Source organism: Callorhinus ursinus, unplaced genomic scaffold (assembly GCF_003265705.2).
Source record: "Callorhinus ursinus isolate GAN/ISIS: 27379988/994484 unplaced genomic scaffold, GSC_fseal_2.0 scaffold4, whole genome shotgun sequence".
Lineage (NCBI taxonomy): Eukaryota > Metazoa > Chordata > Mammalia > Carnivora > Otariidae > Callorhinus > Callorhinus ursinus.
In genome coordinates, this window is record NW_027397066.1 from 22,209,158 (window position 1) to 22,230,236 (window position 21,079).

At 34.7% G+C, this 21,079-nt stretch overlaps 1 non-coding gene and 1 pseudogene across 1 annotated transcript; one reads left to right on the forward strand and one right to left on the reverse strand.

The window, feature by feature from the left end:
• Positions 1 to 2,328: 2,328 nt before the first annotated feature.
• Positions 2,329 to 19,803, reverse strand: LOC112835457 (protein SET-like; annotated as a pseudogene).
• On the forward strand, positions 6,132 to 6,284 carry LOC112836155 (small nucleolar RNA SNORA62/SNORA6 family). The gene has a single exon (XR_003211404.1). It is a non-coding gene; the product is annotated as a small nucleolar RNA SNORA62/SNORA6 family (small nucleolar RNA).
• Positions 19,804 to 21,079: the final 1,276 nt, after the last annotated feature.

Sequence of the window (21,079 nt, forward strand, 5' to 3'; positions counted from 1 at the left end):
TGATTTGAACAGTATTGATGGAAGATCAAATTGATTTGTCAGTGGAGACTTCATTAAAATTAATTTTTAATGATAGGTCACCATGTAACTTTTGGGTATAATACATAGGTAGTTGAAACAATTGAAAAACATTTTTTCCTGTCTACCTGTTAATGTGGACAAGGTGTATCATCATTTACATGTATAAAGAAAGGACTGCAAGGATCTAGTTATAAATAATATTTCTTTACAAATTTCAAAACAAAAATGAGTCTGTGTTTGAATTCCAACTGTAGACTAGTTTTAAGGTCTGTAACCCTAATATAATGTCAAATGAGTTAGAGCTCAAAATAGCCACTTACAAATATTTATTTGGGAATATCGGTATCTTTACAATAGCTAGTTTTCCAATCCATTAAAGTGTTACATCCCTTGATTAATTTAGGGCTAATTTAATTATTCTCAATTATGTGTTTTAGTTTCAGATTTCTTTCTAGCTATTTAATAAGTTTAGATGGTATTATAATAATAATAATTTTTTTTAATTAAGGCAATATTTTTAGAGAAGTTTATGGTAAACAGCAAAATTGAACAGAAGGTACAGAGATTTCCCATATACCTCTTTTCCCCACACATGCATAGCACCCCAAATATCAATATCCCCCACTGCGTGGTATGCTTGTTACCATTGGTGAACTTACATGGACACATCATAATCACCCAAGGTGTATAGTTTATATTATAGTTCATTCTTAGCATTGTATGGCCTATGGGTTTTTAAAAAAAATCTATAATGATGCTTATACATCACTGTGGTATCACACAGAGTATTTCACTGCCCTAAAAATCATATGGGCTCTGCCTATTCATCCCCCCTCCTTCCAAGCTCCCTGGCAACCACTGTTTTGTTTTTTTTTTTTTTTTACTGTCTCCATAGTTTTGCCTTTTCCGGAATGTCATATATTCAACTCATACAGTAGGTAGTCTTTTCAGATTGGCTTCTTTCACTTAATAACGTATATTTAAGATTTCTCCACATCTTTGCATGGCTTGATAGGTCATTTCTTTTTAATGCTGAATAATATTCATTGTCTGTTGTACTACAGTTTATTTATGCATTGACCCATCAAGGGACACCTTGGTTGCTTCTAAGTCTTGGCAATTATAAATAAAGTGGCTGTAAACATCTGTGCATAGGTTTTCAGCTTCTTTGAGTAAATACATAAGAGCATGATTGTTGAATCATATGGTAAGAGTATGTTTAGCTTTGTAAGAAATCACTAAATTGTCTTTCCATAGTCTGGTGGGAAGTTTGCTATATCAGTTTCCTTTCTTACCAGCACCGAATGAGTTCCTGTTGCCGACATCCTCACCAGCATTTGGTGTTGTCAATGTTCTGGATTTTGGCCATTCGAATAAATGTGTGGTGGTAGCTCATTGTTTTAATTTTCATTTCCCTTATAACATGTGATATGGAGCATCTTTTCATATGCTTATTTGCCATCTATATATCTTCTTTGGTGAGGTGTCTATTAAGGTATTTGACTCCTTTTTTTTTTTTATCCAGTTGCTGACTTTTTTACTGGTGATTTTTGGATAACTCTCCTTTATCAGATGCATATTTTTCAAATATCCTCCCACAGTCCATGGCTTGTCTTCTCCTTCTCTTGACATTATCACTCACAGTGAAGAAGTTTTACATTTTAATGAAGTCTAGTTTATCAACCTTTCCTTTCATGGATTGTGCCTTTGGTGCTATATCTAAAAAGGCATCATTGTACCCAAGTTATCTGGATTTTCTCTTATATTATCTACTAAGAGTTTTATAGATTTGCATTTTACATTTAGGTCTATGATCCATTTTGAGTTAATTGTTTTTGTACACATTTAGTTTTATTGTAACAAAGCAACTTGTACACTTTTAGGGTTTAAAACTGAGCATCATCTTTCCTTTCCAGGGAAACAAAAAGAAAATTTAAAAATAAACAGGAACAAAATTACAATAGAGAATCTCAATTCCAAATAAGATCCTACAGATTCTGCTGATTCTCCCTTCGAGGGGCAGGGCTCAAGTCATCATTAGGAGAGAGTTGTATTTTAAAAGTGTCATCTTAAACTGCAAGGATGTCTGTTAAACATCATAATTAAACATCCCAAGGGAGAAGCCATGTTGTCAAAATGCCCACTTAACCCACCCAAACATCTCAAACTCACCCTTTGCTGACCTTCTATAACCCCATTTTTTAAGTTCTTTTTTCTTTTTTTTAAACAAGAGAAAGTAGACAGGTACATGTTGGTAAACGCTGTCTGTATTCACATAGAGACACAGTGTAATCTCCGAGCCCAATATACAGAGAAAGGGGGAATAAGCTAGAATTCTATGCACTACTACTCAGGACCCTAGCACCCTCCAGCTTCCAGCAGAGCTAAGGGAGCAGAAGGTTTTTCTTTTTTTCCCACAGAGCACGGTGGTGTTGATTCCATAAAGTTTTTGTTGAGACAGGAAGGGATAAAAATGAATTTGGAACAGAAAGGGGTAGAGATTCTTTTCCCACTGTATTCTGCTCAAGGTATTTCCCCCCCAAATAAGTTGAGAACCATGGTATAAAGGGAGAGAAAAGAGACTTCAAAAAACAGGGCAAATGAGCACAAGAGGAGGAAAAAAAAAAAAAAAGACTGCAACTTGCTCCCCAGGACTGAAGAAAATTAAAAAAAGAAAGTTGGAATCCATCAGGGTTCCATTAGTCATCTTCTCCTTCATCCCCCTCTCCTTCCGCCCCCTCATCATCATCTTCATCTTCTTTACCTTCATCCTCATCTCCTTCATCATCATCATCATCATCATCATCATCATCATCTTCTCCTTCCCTTTCATCATCCATATTGGGAACCAAGTAGTACTGTAATGGATTTGGCTAAATATCATCTTTGGTGACCTCTCCTAACTCATCTGCATCTGCCTCAGAATGGTCTGTAAACCAGGTGAAGAAGCTCTCTGGTTCCTCTTGCTGTCTCTCCCTGCTGGCTTTATTCTGTGTTTGACTTGAACGTTTCGTCAAATCCTTTCCAGATTTCCACTTGATTTCGGTGGGCTTTGAAGATGGATCACCACTCTCATTCAGATGAAATTCTTTGGAGCTAACTTTATTTTCGAAGTAAGGGTTTTCATCAAAATAAAAATCTATTCTGTAACCTGATTTAATATCTTCAAATTCTGTCACTTCAACTTTTGTCAAATAACGCAGCGCCTCTTCATCCTCCTCTCCAAGTGGTGCAGACACTTGTGGATGGTTGACAAATATTGTTACCCCAAAATTGGGGATTTGGGCTATCAATTCTGACCTCTTCTGAAAAAACGGTTGGTGGAGTTTGTTATTTTTCTGTTCTACTTTCAAAATCTCCTTACTGGCTTGTTCATTAAGTCTATTTCATTTTGTACTTCATCAATATGTTCAATTGCTTCTTGCTGTTCTTTTTCCCCTTAGGCAAGTGCTGAGATGTCGATGTTTCCTGCGGCTTGGGGGCAGGAGGTAGTCTCGGTTTCTTCATTTGAGGTGGGAGCGAAGACTGGCCTTTGGGGACCGTGCTGTGAGAAAACTCCACGAAACCAGGAGAGAGGCACGTCTGGAAAAAGCTCTGCTTGCTCTTGAGTTAATTTTTGTGAAGTGTGTAAAGTCTATGTCCAGATTCACTTTTTTGCATGTGGATGTCCACTTGTTTCAGCACCATTATTTGAAAAGATATTTTGTATTCATTTTCTTTCTTTTGTTCCTTTGTCAAAGATCAGCAGACCATATTTATGTAGGTCTATTTCTTGGCTCTGCTCTTTCCATTGATGTATTTGCCTATTCTTTCACTAATACCACACTGTCTTGATTATTTTGGCTTTATAGTAAGTCTTCAAGTCAAGAAGTATGAATCTGCTATCTTTGTTTTTCTCCTTCAGTATTATGTTAGCTATTCTGTGTCTTTTGCCTCTCCCTATGAAAATTTAGAATCAATTTGTTGATATCCACAAAATAACTTACTGAGATTTTGATTGAGGTTTCACTAAATTTAGTAATCAATTGAGAAAGAACTGACATCTTGAAAATATTGTGTCTTCCTGTCCATGAACATGGAGTATCTCTCCATTTATGTAGTTCTTCTTTGATTTTATTCATCAGAGTTTGTCATTTTCCTCATATGGATTTTTTACATTTTTGTTAGATTTATACCTAAGTATCTCATTTTTTGGTGCAAATTCAAATGGTATTGTTTTTAATTTCAAATTTCACTTATACATTGCTGGTCTATGAGAAAGTGATTGACTTTTGTGTATTAGGTTTGTATTCTGATAACTTATTATAATTGCATATTAATTCTTGAGTTTTCTGGTGATTCAGATTGTTTACATGGACAAACAAGACTTTTTTTTTTCATTCCCAGTCTTTACATCCTTTATTTCCTTGTCTTGCCTTATTGCAATAGCTAGAATTTCCACTACAGTTTTGAAAAGGAGTGGTGAAAGGGAATGTCCTTTCCTTGTACTTGATCTTAGTGGAAACGCTTCAAGCCTATCATTTAGAATGATGTTAGCTGTAGGCTTTTTTGTAGATTTTCTTTATCAAATTGAGGAAATTCCCTATTTTAGTTTAGTTTTTAATCATAGATGTTAGATTTTGCCAAGTTTTTTTTTGGCTTCTATAAATATGATTATGTGATTTTTTTGTAGCTTGTTGATGTGATGGAATACATTAATTGATTTTTTGGCTGTTGAAACAGACTTGCATATCTTTAATAAATCCCACTTGGTCATACTGTATAATTTTGTTATATATTGCTGGATTCAATTTGCTAATATTTTGTTGAGGATTTTTATATCTCTGTTCATGAAAGGTATTGGTCTATAGTTTTCTTGTAATGTCTTTGGTTTTGGTATTAGGGTTATGCTGGCCTCATACAATGAGTGAAGAAGTATTTCCTCTGGTTCTATTTTCTGAAAGAGATTATAAGAATTGGTATAATTTTTTCCTTTAAATGTGTTGTAGAATTCACCTGTGAACTTATCAGGGTCTGGTACTTCCTGTTTTGGAAGGTTATTAATTTTTTATTCAATTTCTTTAATGGATATAGGTTTATTCATATTGTCTGTTTCTTCTTGTGTAAGTTTAGGTAAATGTGTCTTTCAAGAAATTGGTTCATTTTGTCTGGGCAGTCAAATTTGTGGGTGCAGAATTATTCATAGTATTTCTTTATTATTCTCTTAATAGCCACAGAGTCTGTAGTTATGTTACCTCTTTCATTTCTGATATTAGCAAGTTGTATCCTCTGTGTTAGCCTGGCTAGAGGCTTATATATATATTTTTTTTCAAAAAACCAGTTTGGTTTTATTGATTTACTGTATTGATTAAACTGTTTTTAATTTCATAGATTTTTACTCTAATTCTAATTCCTTCTTTGCTTTTGCTTACTTAGGATTTAACTTGCTTTTCTTTTACTAGTTTCCTAAAGTAAAAGTGGCTATTGATTTTAGGTCATTCTTCTTTTTTAATATATGCATTCAATGCTATACATAGTCCTCTAAGCACTCCTTTTGAAGCACCCCACATATTTTGATATGTTTTTATTTTCATTTTGTTCAATTTGTGAAAATATGTCTTGAGATTTTCTTTTCTTCAACGCACATGTTGTTTAAAAGGGTATTGTTTTGGGGCATCTGGATAGCACAGTCAGTTAGGTGTCCAACTCTTGGTGTCCACTCGGGTCATGATCTCAAGGTCTTGAGATCAAGCCCCATCTCAGGCTCCATGCTCAGTGCAAAGTCAGCTTGGGATTCTCTCTCCCTCTCCCTCTGCCCCTCCTGCTTGGGCTTTCACTCTCTCTCTCTCTAAAATAAATAAATCTTTTTAAGAAAGGGTATTGTTTAATCTCCATGTATTTGGGGATCTTAAATTATCTTTGTATTCTTTATTTCTAGTTTTATCTGTTGTGTTCTGAAAGCAGATATAGTATTATTTCTGTTCTTTTAAATTTGTTGAAGTGTATTTTATGGCCCAGAATGTGGTTTATCTTGGTGAATGTGCTATATGATCTTGAGACAGATGGGTACTCTACCGTTTTTAGATGAAGTAGTCTTTAGAAGAATTATCATTATAAAAAATTCAATTACTACTGCAATTGTTAGAACTTGGAGTTTAGGCTGCTGGCTGGCCAGTGAACTCACGAGTATAGGTATTGTACTACATGACCCATGAGTCTTTCACTATCACCACAAGGGTCTCTGGACCAATAAGTGGAGTATGATAGTAATTCTTGCTACAAGTTAAGAAGAAAATAAATTATTAGTTGTTGCTGGTATGTAGACATAAGGGTTTTTTTATTTAAATTTTTTATTGTTATGTTAATCACCATACATTACATCATTAGTTTTTGATGTAGTGTTCCATGATTCATTGTTTGTGCATAACACCCAGTACTCCACACAGAACGTGCCCTCTTTAATACCCATCACCAGGCTAACCCATCCCTCCACCCCCCTCCCCTCTAGAACCCTCAGTTTGTTTTTTTATGTTGTTTTTGTAATAGTAACATTTTGAAATTCATTGATGAATACTAATCTTTTTGTTTTGCATATACAACCATGTCATCTAAAAATAATGAATTTTATTTCACTTTCAAAACTCTTTAAACTTATTTTCTTTACGGTCTTATTGCATTTACCAGACTTTCCAGTAAAATGTAGAGTGTAGTGCTTCTAGTAAACGCTCGAGCAAAAATTGAACCATTGGGATTTCATCAAGATAAAAAGCTTCTGAACAGCAAAGGAAACAATCAAAACTAAAAGGCAAACTTTGGAATAGGAGAAGATACTTGCAAACGACATATCTGTTAAGGGTTGGTATCCAAAATCTATAAAGAACTTATCAAACTCAACACCCAAAAAACAAATAATCCAGTGAAAAAATGGGCAGAAGACATGAATAGATATTTTTCCAAAGAAGACATCCAGATGGCTAACAGACACATGAAACGATGCTCAACATCACTCATCATCAGGGAAATACAAATCAAAACCACAATGAGATATCACCTCACATCTGTCAGAATGGCTAAAATTAACAACACAGGAAACAACAGGTGTTAGTGAGGATGTAGAGAAAGGGGAATCCTTTTGCACTGTTGGTGGGAATGGAAACTGGTGCAGCCACTCTGGAGAACAGTATGGAGGTCCTCAAAAAGTTAAGAATAGAACTACCATATGACCCAGCAATTCCATGAGTAGGTATTTACCCAAAGAATACAAAAATACTGATTTGGAGGGATATCATGCACCCCAATGTTTATAGCAGCATTATCAACAATAGCCAAATTACGAAAAGAGCCCAAATGTCCATGGACTGACAAATGGATAAAGATTATATATATATACACACACACACATATATATATACATATATAATGGAATATTACTCAGCCATCAAAAAGAATGAAATCTTGCCATTTGCAATGACGTGGATGGGGCTAGAAGGTATTATGCTAAGTGAAATAAGTCAGAGAAAGACAAATACCATATGATTTCACTCATATGTAGAATTTAATAAATGAAACAAATGAACATGGTATGGGGGGAGCGAACCAAAAAACAAACTCTTAAATACAGAGAACAAACTTATGGTTACCAGAGAAAAGGTGGGCCAGGAATGGGTTAAATAGGTGGTGGGACTTAAGGCATGTACTTGCTGTGATGAACACTGAGTGTTGTATGTAAGTGATGAATCACTAAATTGTACACTTGAAACTAATATTGCACTGCATGTTAACTAACCAGAATTTAAATGAAAACATGAAACAAACAAAAAGAAATACATATTTTACCACATCAAGGATTTATTTTTCTACAGGCCCTTTGTAGATACCCTTTTATTCAGATATTAGATTTTCTTTTATCTCATTATTAATTTTCTAATAGTTTTTCCAAGAGTTATTACAATTGTTGTAGTGGTGATATTTTTAAGCACACAGGATTTTGTTAATTGTCTAATTTTTTTCATGTATCTATCAAAATGATCATATGATATTTCTTTTTTATCTTAATGTGGTAATAAAATACATTGATATTTTGAATGCAGACAAAACTTGCAATTTATTAATAAATCTATTTAGTCATGATGCATTATTCTATTTCAATATATTACTTTTTAATATATTTCAGTACACTTTCATGTAATGTCTAATGTATTGTACCTTTTTTAAAACTTGGAAGAATACACTGTTGAAACCATCAGGGTTTGACTGTGTGATTCCATTTACATGATATTCTGGAAAAAACATAACTATAAAGAAATAAATTATATTATTCATTGCCAAGGACCAGGAAGTGAAGAATGGGATTGACTGGAGATAAGAGGGGTTTTGTTGTATTGATGGAAATAGTTTATATCTTGATTGACACTGTGGTTATTTGGCTTATAGATTTAGTCAGAACCGTATGAACTATACACTAAAAACAATGAATTTTACTCTGTAAATTTTTATCATTACATGTGACTTATAAAATAATGCAGTGTGCAATTATGCCTCAATATTATACTTCAACTAATGATAATTTTAAAAAGTATATTCAACCTAAAGAGAAGTCATGTAGAAATAAGTGTTTTAGAAATGCTGGATTTAAAGTTAAAAAAAAATGAGGTTTAATCTCAACTCTGTTTATCAGTTGTATGATCTAAGGGAGTCATTTCATCTCCCCCAGCAATCTCATTTGTTAAAGGAAACATATCTATACCATGAAGCTATCATAAGGACACCATTACATACTATTCAAAAATATAAAGGACAAAACAGCAACACAGTAAATATCCATCAAACTTAAATATGGCATGTTGCTAACTATCTTCAACATCTTAACTTGGATAAGGATGTTAAAAACTCTTCAATGAGATAACCTTTAAATTTGTAATGGGCTTTCATATAAAAGAAGAAACTCTCTTTTTTGTTTGTCTCAATTAGTTGGATTGAAGTTATAAAATGGAATATGATTGGTTCATTTAAGAAGAATTTCTGAAAAATAATGAAATAAGGCCTATATTCTTTCATTATTTTTCTTTCAGGACATAAAAGCTATCTGCTCAGCACCCAACTTAATTCTATTATATAAGTAAGCTGGTCTATGTAACGTTTGAATAGAAGGGCATTGAATATTTCCACTTCAGAAGCCAATATAGCCAGATCCTTGCTCTTCTGCCCCTCCTACAACCACAGTGATATCATGTAGATTGACCTTGGATATAGACCTGCAACCAAGATTTCAGGGTTCCCTGAATTTCTGCTATTTATTCAATCTTTTTGTTGCTTCCAGGTGCCATAAGTATTCTTCCACTAAGTTTTCTCCTTTTATTTTTATACTGGCAAGTGTTAGTTTATGTTGCCCACTACAATGACCTTGATATATACTACAGTGAACAAATCTCATTGCCATCAAGGAGATTACTATTTAGGTTGATTGGAAAAATAAACAACTTACATCACAAATTATAATTGATGACCATTTGTCAAGTAAGTGAATCTATTGAAAGAAAAATGAATAAAAGGGACTTCCACTTGATCATGATGATGTTAAAAAATCAAACTTACCCCCATGTCTTAAAAACAAAACAAACGATAAAATATATGAAATAATAGTTTTTGGATATTGAACAGCAAGCTATGGAAGATAGTGATCCCTGCAAAAAGGAAAACAAATGAAGTGAGCTCTGCATGTGCCCAATATGAAAGTGTAGGAAAGGCATACCCACATAGAGCCCACCAATCTCCTTGTGTGAAGGTGAAGAGTGTCTGAATTTGTGGAGTTGTCTAGAATTAATGGAGCAGAGTGCCAGAAAGAGAGCTGCACACAAAGAGAGCAAAGAACCAAAGAGAGTTCCTTTCAAGTCTTCACCTGAGTACTACTAAGTATAGGTATCATGAGAAAACTCCCTGAAACCGGGGAAGGGCATATAGGAAGAATGAGGCACAAAAAACTCATACAGGGCCAGGAATAATTTGTGTTCTCACCAGAGTGGAGAGACCTCCTAAAACAAAGGGCAGTGGTAGAGATTTCAGAAGGGAATTGCTTTAGTACTTGGGCATAATTCACTCTTCATTAAATGCTACTTTGGCGGGGCGCCTGGGTGGCTTAGTCATTAAGCGTCTGCCTTCGGCTCAGGTCATGATCCCAGGGTCCTGGGATTGAGCCCCGCATTGGGCTCCCTGCTCGGCGGGAAGCCTGCTTCTCCCTCTCCCACTCCCCCTGCTTGTGTTCCCTCTCTCGCTGTGTCTCTCTCTGTCAAACAAATAAAATCTTTAAAAAAATAAATAAATAAATGCTACTTTGGAACTGCTTCAGAAAACCTAAAATAATGGTTCAAATTAGTCCCAAGTAACTGCATCATGGGATAAAACCTCAAAATATTTAAAGAAACACACACACATACCTCCAACACCAAAAACATAAAATTCTCAATTGCATTCAATAAAATTAACAAGCATGAAAAATATGAAAATATGACCCATGATGAGAAGAAAAATCAGTCAACAGAAATAGAACTAGATTTGATGCAGATAATAGAATTTCAAATAGGAATGATAAAAAAGCTATTATAAATATGTTCCATATGTTCAAGTAAATAGAGGAAAGCATGAGCATGCTGAGGGAAGAAGCAAAAGATATAAAAAGACCCAGATCAAACTACTAGAGATGAAAAATAAAATGCCCTAGTATCAAGAGGAGATTAAACACCAAACAATACTATTGAATTTGAAGATATAGAAACAGTATCTACAAGATGGAAAATAGGGAAAAAAAGATGGAAAGAATGAAATACACAGAGAATCAGTGAGCTATAACAAAATATTAAACAACCTAATGTACTTATACTTACACTCACATAATTGCACAAGTCAGCTGGTTGGTAAGTTAAGAGTTGTTTGGTCTAGAATTATTTCAGTTGACATCTTTGACATCATCTCTACATGATCTCTCATTCTCCAGCAGGATAGCCCAGGCTTGCTCAATGATGGTGGCACAGACCCAAGAAAATCAACAGAAATGTGCAATATCTCTTAATGGATTTGGACCAAGATCACTGTCATTTCAGCTTTGTTATTTTTGCCAAAGCAAATCCAAGGTCAGCCTGAATTCAGTGACGTAGGGAAATGGACTCCAGCTTTTGATGACTTCACATTGCTGGAGATGTTGGCACAACAGGGAAAGAGTGAGGGCGTTTTATTTTTTTTACAATCTATTTATCATATATGTTTTAATAATAATCACCAAACTTATGTTATGTTGAGTGGCACTTTGCAGTCTCAATATTATTCTCCAAATTCTGTTTCAAGTAATAAATAGGTGGTTCAGACATAAAGAAAAGTCTTGGTCTCAGTAATACTTCCATTTTCTGAGAGTTTATCCTGTAGATATATTTCTACTTTGAGTGGTCACACCTCTTTCCACATTTTTCCTAACAATTCATATCCCTGTCTACTTAAAGTATAGTTGGACCCTGGGATACTTTCTAATTTTCATAATGTCTAGTTATATTTTAAACCCAAATTGTGTATCTCTCAAACAGTCATGAAGCCAATATTTGATTTGGGAATGATTAGAAGACATTTTACTTTCATTTCTAAGTAAAAGCATTTTGGGTATAAGATACTATAGAAACGAATTGCCTGAATGATATACAATAATCCGATGTAATGCCACAGTGAGCTAATAGTTGTGACTCAAATCTCTAAATGCCAAACCCTCTAGGCTTGCTTTGAAAAGCTCCATATGTGTTACCATTCGTGCACTATACAAAGATAAAATAGAAGAGCCCAGGAGTTTTCTATAATTATATAATTTATTCTCTTTATCTAAAAATAAAGTGAGTTAGAAAAAGAGTTTGAGGGCGCCTGGGTAGCTCAGTTGGTTAAGCGACTGCGTTCAGCTCAGGTCATGATCCTGGAGTCCTGGGATCGAGTCCCACATCGGGCTCCCTGCTTTGCAGGGAGTCTGCTTCTCCCTCTGACCCTCTTCCCTCTCGTGCTCTCTATCTCTCATTCTCTCTCGAATAAATAAATAAAATCTTTAAAAAAAAAAAAAGAGTTTGAACATTTGGAAGAAAACAACACATTTAAAGACTTAATTGTTTCTTTATTAGGAAATTATTTTCAGCGAGTTGGTATAATATTTCTTCATTGCATAATCTAAAGTGGAGAAAACTGACAATCCATGAATGGTGAATAATTTGCCCGTGTGGGAGAATTAGCAAAGAGATATTTTAATTATTATTTTAACATAAACTACTTATTTAACTTTAAAATATCTGTGTTACAAATATCTCACTCTAATTGCACCTAATGGACTAATTTATCTAGACTCATATTTCCAACTGCCAGGTGCAGAGTGTAGTGGACCTTCATTTGTTTAGCTACCCTTTACCTTTGAATACCCTCTCTATTTTGAAATTGTCCAGTTTGTGACTCTTATCTTCCCAGGGCAGAAAACAGAAAATTTGCATTGCCAGGCTCCTGCAGAACTGGGATTCATGCATGTATCTTAGGTTTTACCACCAGATGAACTAACAAAACAGATTCAACAGTGAGTAATATGAGAGAATAAATCTTCTAAAGAATGCATTGTAAAATCCATCTGGTTCTTCAAGGGAGACAATAGTGGAGGTTTTGGCTTTTAATTTTGATTATAGTTGCCTAGAAACAGTGACATGTGTTGTGATTAGCAAACCTCCCATGTGCTTGGCTGGGCTGCCAGTTAAAGTACAGGATGCCCTGTTAAATTTGAATTTCATATAAATAATAATTTCTTAACATAAGTATGTCCCAAATATTGTTACTTTTACTTCAAGAAAAGAAGTATCCATTGTTTCCCTGAAATTCAATTTAAGTTGGTGCCTTTATTTTAGTTTGCTAAATCCGGCAACTCTATCGCTTGAGCACATCTCACTGCTTAGCTTCAGAGTGGATTTATACTCCTTCTTGAGACTCTGTGAGCTTCCTAAAATAACTTTAGAAAATTGCTTTTGGCTACCTAGAGTTTATTACTTAGTAAATAAAGTTATGATGACAAAGACTCTTTGATATAGTGTAGAAGGTACCTAAAGAGTTGTAGGAATAGAATACTTTGGAATAGACTTTGCATGTACAACCTACTTGTCATTTCCCAGAGGGCAAACAAAATGTCCTCTTCTTCATGTCAGTGGGAATTAACACTTTTCGGTGAGGGCTAGCATTACTGAGGAAAGGCTGGAATTGCTGCCCTTTGTTAAGCCAAAGATACAGTTGGTAGGTGATGCCTTGAAATTGACCTTATGATTTTAATGGAGATGAACTTTTAGGTGGCAGCGGGCTCCATCACTGTGGCTCTGAAATGTACTTGAGTAATTATACCCACCTGGCCACCCTTAGTGTTAAGCACTACATAGTAGGTGTAGTTATGAAAATAGGTTTCAGAACCAGGATGGCAGCCACGATGACCTGATCCACAGTGATCCTTGGCTGTGACTAACTGCATTTGTACTTAGTACCCCCAGGAAACAGAACATAAAAATAAATCTCTCAGAATTTTTTTTTTTATGCAAAGAGATCTAACTAGTCTCATTATCTAAGAGTCAGAGATTCTTGAGAATTTTAAGAGGCAGTATGGAAAAAGACAGTTTGAATAATCTTGAGGAAGGTGTCTGGAACAATGCTGCACAAACTTTCTATAAACCTTCCAGCTGGCTTTCTCCAAAGAGACCTATAACTAGGGTAATTGTGCCCAGAGAAGAGCCAAGTACGTGGAATATTCAGTGACTGACAGTGATTCTGAATTAATACCAGTTCCTGGTTTAACTGTGCAAACTTGCAGTTTATAGGTTTTGGGGGGTCAGGTGGTATATGGAGTTTGGACCAAGTGTCCCCCAAAATGGCCCAATTGGTCTATAAATATATTCTGTGGTTAGATCTCAATCTCTAATATATGGTTAGAAGAAATATAATCAGCAATTGACTGTATACACATTAGCTCTTAGACTTATAGGATGGCACAAGCAACTATGCAGAAATTTCTGGAGTGTTTCTTTTCATATCAAGATAGTAAGCCAAAATCAAGACTGCATCCTTGATAAAATGTAAAGATTGGTACTAAATCAGACACTTAAAAGGTACACTACTTATGATTCTGTTCATATTCAAACCTTCATAACTCTGGGATTTACTAGTTTTTTACTACCCAATGACACAACACAATTCTATTTAATTGACAGCTAAAACTTATGCCTGGTTATTTCAAACTTCCTGCCACTGGAATAAAAAGGGAAAACAAAGATTATTGTGTTGGCTGGATAATTGATTTTGATTGCCAAGGGTATACAGACTTTTTATTAACCCAATCTGGGAAAAAAAAACATTAGAAATAAACCCAGAGGGTCCTCTGAGATGACTTTGAGTAGCCTCATGTCTTTTGGAAAAGTTAATGGATAGTAACAACATCACAATAAATGTAAAATAGCCAAGGACTCCCTTAGGAAATTTAGTTTTGAGTAACCATTCCAGGTAAATAACATTGACCTACTGAGCTACTAGCTGAGAACAAAGTGAACATGAGGTATATATTGAAGAAAGTAGTCTCAATACCAACTATGGTCTTTTAATCAGTTGCATAAACAAGGAATATGGTATCTATCTTATTACCTATCTCTTATTATCTAGTTATCTATCTACTGATCAATCTATCTAATCTATCTATATCTCTTTCCATCTCTCTGTCTATCTAAATATTTCATCTACTTCCCTTTAGTTCCCCTTCTGTTTTATATAGTATCTATATTGAGTAGTATTGCATAGAGGTTAACTTTATTTTGCCTGTAAGTTAAAATATATCTAGACTCAGTTTTGACTGCTTTATAGGAGGAATGGATATTACTCAGAAATCTTAAACTTGTAGATTTAGTGACTGAATTGACTTCTTTATAAGAAATGGTGATCATTTTTTGTTTGTATAAAGAATAGTTCTGTTTGTTTGAATGCATGCTATATTTGGAAGTTTAAATAGGGAAGAAGTGTACATAGTGCATATATTAAATAATGTTTGGCCAATATTAAGACCCAGGCACTAATGGACATTTGTGATTTGCAGTGGTCTAACATCTGTAAGCACCTTGTTTATATTTGGAAATAATCCTCATTTTGAACCTTGCCCTGAAGAGTTACAAGTCAGAAAGTTTTTTTCCCAAAAATCCCTTGCAGCTCAGATGCACAGTAGTGATTCATGTTCTGCTAGTCAGATGTATTTAAGATTTGCAGGTGAGTAAAATGAAACGATGGTCACATGAAAGTTAATAATTGATATCTTAGAAATGTCCTGATGAACATGCCTGATTCTTTGTGGAAGGCAGGGATAGTACTCTGTTCATTCATAAGCATTATTGTTACCAAGTGAGAGTGGTTAAAGGGTGTCTACAGAGAAACTCAACAAAGACATTGGCTATAGATCCTGACTCTGTAGGACTTCAGCATCTGGAATGTCCATAAATGTAGGTCCCATAAGCAAGTAAGCATCTTCCAACAAATTTCTTTTATTCTATTGTGAATTCTGTTGCTTTATTTTAAGCCAGCTTGTAGTATGGATATCATTTATCAACACTCAAATTCAGCTTACTCAAAGATGATTGTACTAAATTCTCTGCAACTAACTAATCTTCATGAAATTATCAGATCTTTTAATGGCAACAAAGTTTGAAGAAACGGGGTTTTAATGTTCACATTTAACATCAACTTTATCTCCTTTTCTGCCCTTCCATACCAACTGATACAACTTGAAGATTCCATATGTTTTTCCCTAAAAATAAGAGGACCATTTCAGAACTACCCAGCAAGGTGTTCTAAGTTATACACACACAGTGATATTTAAAAATTCTTCCCATAGTTGTAAATTAGTACTGGGGTGGGTGGGTATAAGAATAACTTACAATATAGATTTAAAAAATCTCAGGTTAAATCGTATAAGTTTTATACTCCAATTCTAGAATTTGTTTCCAATACCTATCTTGCCACTTGTGGGTATGCTTGGACAAGTTCTTTAAAATCTTTGTCAATATCCTTATCTATTCAAAGATAGTGATAATATGAAGCACAGTGTCCCTCATATGTTTGTAATAAAAATAATAAAATTTATAACTATATCAGCCAGTCTATTGCCTGAAACCTAGAAAGAATTTGATAAACTCCTCTTCCCTTCCTCTCCCTTTGCTCTTTCTCTCCTCTTGCCAACACCCTTCTTCAAAACCTCATTAGCTCTTTCCTAGACTATTACAACAGACTCTTGGTGGTTGTTGTTGGTTTCTCTTCATTATTCAAACTAAAGTCTACTGTTGAAAAAAATAATCAGTTTAAAGTGCAAGTTGTAATCGTATTTCTCTTGTGTTCCTCCAGTGTCTGATAAATAATAGCAAAACTTATCTCTTTACAATTTAATAATCTCCAAAACATGGCCTCATTTCAAATTTCCATATATTTTTCTCACTACTTCCTTATCCCTACCTTAAACCTAAATTTATCTCTACCCCCTGTGATTCATCAAATTGGCCACCAATTTCTCAATTGTTTGTCCTTCTTTACCATCTTCTTTTCCAGGTGCTTTTCAGCTTTGTCTGTCACAGATCCCACCCATTGTCAAAGGTAAAACTTTAGGAAATCTTTCTTCAATATCCAAACCCAATGATTTTTTATTCTGCCTTAATCTCGTATTATGGATATCACTGATTTTGACTGTCATATCCATTATCTTTCTCTTCCACTTTTGCTTTTCATACACATTTTGATGTTAAATTTCTAAAAATCTTAGACTTTCAGAATTGGATAAGATTTTAAAATCATCCAATCCTGGGGCACCTGGGTGGCTCAGTTGGTTAAGTGGCTGACTTCAGCTCAGGTCATCATCTCAGGGTCCTGAGATCAGGCTTGTGTCAGGATCGGAGTCTGCTTGTCCCTCTCCCTCTCTGTTTGTCCCTCCCCACTGCTTGTGCTCTCTCCTCTCTCTCAAATAAATAAATAAATAAAATCTTTTTAAAAAATCATCCAATCCTATTCAAAAGTAAGTAATCATTGCAAAATTTGTATCTAGACTTGCATGCAGAGCTACTATGTAATCTGAGTATGAAGTCTATCTCTGAAATTATTCTGGAAAGTATGCCTTTGTAAAGTCAAATGAAGATTGACATTCACTTTAAGATATATAACATTAACATCACACTTAGGTCCTGTATTAAGTGTATAGTTAATTAACACTAAAACTTTATTTTTTTATTTTTTAAAAGGTTATTTATTTATTTGAGAGAGAGAGATGGACAGAAAGAGTATAAGCAGGGGGAGAGGCAGACTCCCCACTGAGCTGGGAGCCTGACGTGAGGCTTGATCCCAGGACCTGGAGATCATGACCTGAGCCGAAAGCAGATGCTTAACCATCTGAACCACCCAGGCACCCCAAACACTAAAACTTTAATTAAAAAATGCAAGATCTATCACTTTTTCTTGGTATTCAAGCATTTGGTTTGTTGGGCCCCAGGTGGAGAAATGTACTTTTTCTCTGTTAAATGTCCTCTTGATAAAGGCATAGAAGTTTCTTGAAACTGGAAGACTTTTTACAAATTTAGAAAATAATAAATAAAACATTTTCATACACATACTAGAACAAAATAAATACAACTTCTTGGTTAAAGATTAAATTAATTATACATACTTAAAAATTTATTAAACTGTGTTTTGAAAAAAGATTAAATTAAAACCAAATAAATATGATTTTCAAGTTATTCAACTCACTTCTCTTGCAAAGTTAGTTCAGAAATACTTTGCTCCTATATGAATGTATTGAACAGTACACTGTAAATTGATCCCAGCTATTCATAAAGGTGGCTGACTTTGCAAATTGTTCCCACTGATGTTACAGTGAATCTTTAGTGTACTGTAGTTGCACATCTATTTGAGGGATTGAGGAGGAATATAATAGTTTGTTTGCCGGTAATATTTTAAATTTACCTCTAAAATTTAAGTATATGGCTGCCTGAGATGCTTTGATTTCACAAGTTTACTGCATTTATAACCCCCAAGCATTCTCTATGTGCAAGATTTACTTACTCTGCCTGGTCAGAAACAACACATGCCAGTATGTGCTATTATTTTTGACAAGGACAATAATACAAATGCTTGCATTTGAGCGAGCATCATTCCTATCCCTGATAAATTCCAAAGGTCTTGGTTATTAGACCCTTTAGAATGTCCCAGGATTCCCATTTTCCAGGCCAAATTGCAAAGGAAACTCATAAAAATGGAAATTCATAAAAGAAATAACATCGTGCTGCCAATGCTCAATGCAAAAAAAATTGCTTGGCTAGCAGTCCAAACAGAGGAATAAGCATTTATAATATTGTATGTGTACTATCCCCCAAAATTTATATTGAGGACAGCTAGAGAGAAAAAAAAATCAGCCACTATAGCAGAGATGCAGGAATCTAAACATTTTAAAAGGACTGAACTGACTTTAAAAGTGAATTGAAGGACTTTAAATAGGGGCTTATTTAGCTAATATTTTAGGATATTTTAATTAAATTAATGTGTCTCAGGTTTGAAATCTTCCCTAAGGCTACAAATTGGACATAGATAGCTTATCAAGTTGATACTCTCTCTGCTTCTTTTTCATTAATGAAAGCCTGTATATGTGCTTTAACTGTCATATGATACTCCTTTTGGAAAAGTGCAAGAAGGAAGGCAAAGTAACATATTTAGGGCTTAAAGGTCTGCCATGTAAAAGGGTGAATTAATATTTCCTGCATGACTCTAGAGAACAGATCCAGGACCAATAAATTGCACTGAGAGAGCAATCATGTTTGGCTTAATATAGAAGATATACCCTTGAATTGCTCATTAGCTGGAATAATGTGCCTTTCAAGGTCATAAGCTCTCTGTCAAAAAGATACTTAATGAGTGTAAAATTTTTATATTTTTGAATTATGTGGGGACTGCACATTTTTTTTAAGTTGAAATTTCAAAGATCTACTTTATGTTTGGCAGGATTAAGCTAAATATATGCAATTTCAATGGATGCCACAAAACATTCTGATTTCATAAGCATCAAATATTCTTCTATTTACAGTATTAAGAAGATCAGTTTTAATGCAATGTTCTTGAATTTATACTGAACAGGGGAATACAAATTTGGGTAATGGGTTGAGTTACTTTCATGTTGTAACCCAATTTATAATTAGGACAAGACGGAAGCCAACACGTTAAAGAAATTGTTTTTATATGGTATTCCATGTATTCTCGATTATCTTATGATGTACTTGCACACATCTACACATACTGAACTTCTACATTTACTGCAAGCAATTTGTCATGTGGACCTTTAAGGAGATAGGCTGGATAGGTTAAAAATAATAAATGGAATGATAATAAGGAAATTTTTCCCTTGGACTTCAGTATCTTTTTTTTTGTCTTCAGTAAGAAGTTAATCCCTTAGAGCTCAATTTCTCCTTTAACTTGGTGATTCTTTGATATCCTAGAACTGGGTTCCATTTTTATCTGACTCTTCGTAGAGTTGCATAAGATGAGAGAAGGATACATTTGATTTGTCCGTGAACTGATTTTCATCAAAAGAGAATGACCATTGATGCATTTACTTAAAAAGCCAGAAGAAACTTTGATCAGAAGACCAAAGAAATAGGAAAGATTAAGTGTAGACAGACTTACCTCTAGCGGCAAAATTCTGACAGAAACAGCAGAATTCTCGCACTGTTGTAGATACTTCACCCTGATCAAATTATTCATCTTTGTGTGTTAAAATCAGTAAAGATAGAAAAATGAAAAACTTGATATGGTTAGATGTCTTTTTGGTAAGTCTAAGTGAAATCAAAGGCAGTAATACTGGTCTGTTCATCAGGGAATACAATGTAAGAATTGGAAGCATTAAGACTATTTGTGACTTGTTCATATTTCTTTCATTTGCAATTATTTCTTGCTTTAAAACAAATTATCAGTGATTTTATAAAATGTAAAATTCGACTTTGTAACTTCACAGTGACACATGTTTCACATTAACAAATGTGGTATTGAATTGTTTGCTCAGGACAGAACTTACTGAAAGACGAAAAAAATGTCTTTTGGGGTGGTAGAACTGTTGAAGATAATACAGTATTTATTTGCTTATTTACTTATTTACCAAATACTTCTTTTTTAAAAATATTTTATTTATTTGAGAGAGAGAGAGGGAGCGTGCATGCAGCAGGGAGGGGTAGAAGTAGAGGGAAAGAGAGAGTGCAGAATCTGTCTCAGGGCTTGATCCCATGACCCTGAGATCATGACCTGAGCCAAGACGGAGTCAGATGCCTAACTGACTACATCACCCAGGCAGCCCTAACAAATACTTTTTTTTTTAAAGATTTTATTTATTTATTTGACAGACAGAGAGAAAGGGAATACAAGTAGGCAGAGCAGCAGGCAGAAGGAGAGGGAGAAACAGTCTCCCCACTGAGGAAGGAGCCTGATGTGAGGCTCAATCCCAGAACCCTGGGATCATGACCTGAGCCGAAGGCAGCCACTTAACTGATTGAGCCACCCAGGCGCTCCCTAACAAATACTTCTATAGAATATACCCCATACCACACATTTTTCAACTTGCCTTTACAACGATAGTGTATCTAATACTGCTACATCCTTGTGAGGTAGGTATGGTATTTAGTCCCTTTACAATTGAGAAAACAAAGGCACAAAATGGATAAGTAACTTGTTCATATTCACAGGCCGAGCTGGGGTTCAGGTGCAAGCAGTCTGATGCTAGAGTTTCACCTCTCAACCACTATACTATGTTCTTTTATGATATGTACTATGTTCTTTTATGAATTTACTGAAGGCAATTAAAAGTCCAAAATAATGTTTACTCATGACCATTAGTTTCAGAAATTTCAGACTAATTCACAAACTCATATGTTGAAGCCCTAACCCCCCAAGACCTCAGAATATGACTGTATTTGGAGGCAGGATCTTTAAAGATGTGATTAAGTTAAAATGAGGCCATTAGAGGGGTCCCTAATTAAATCTGACTGGA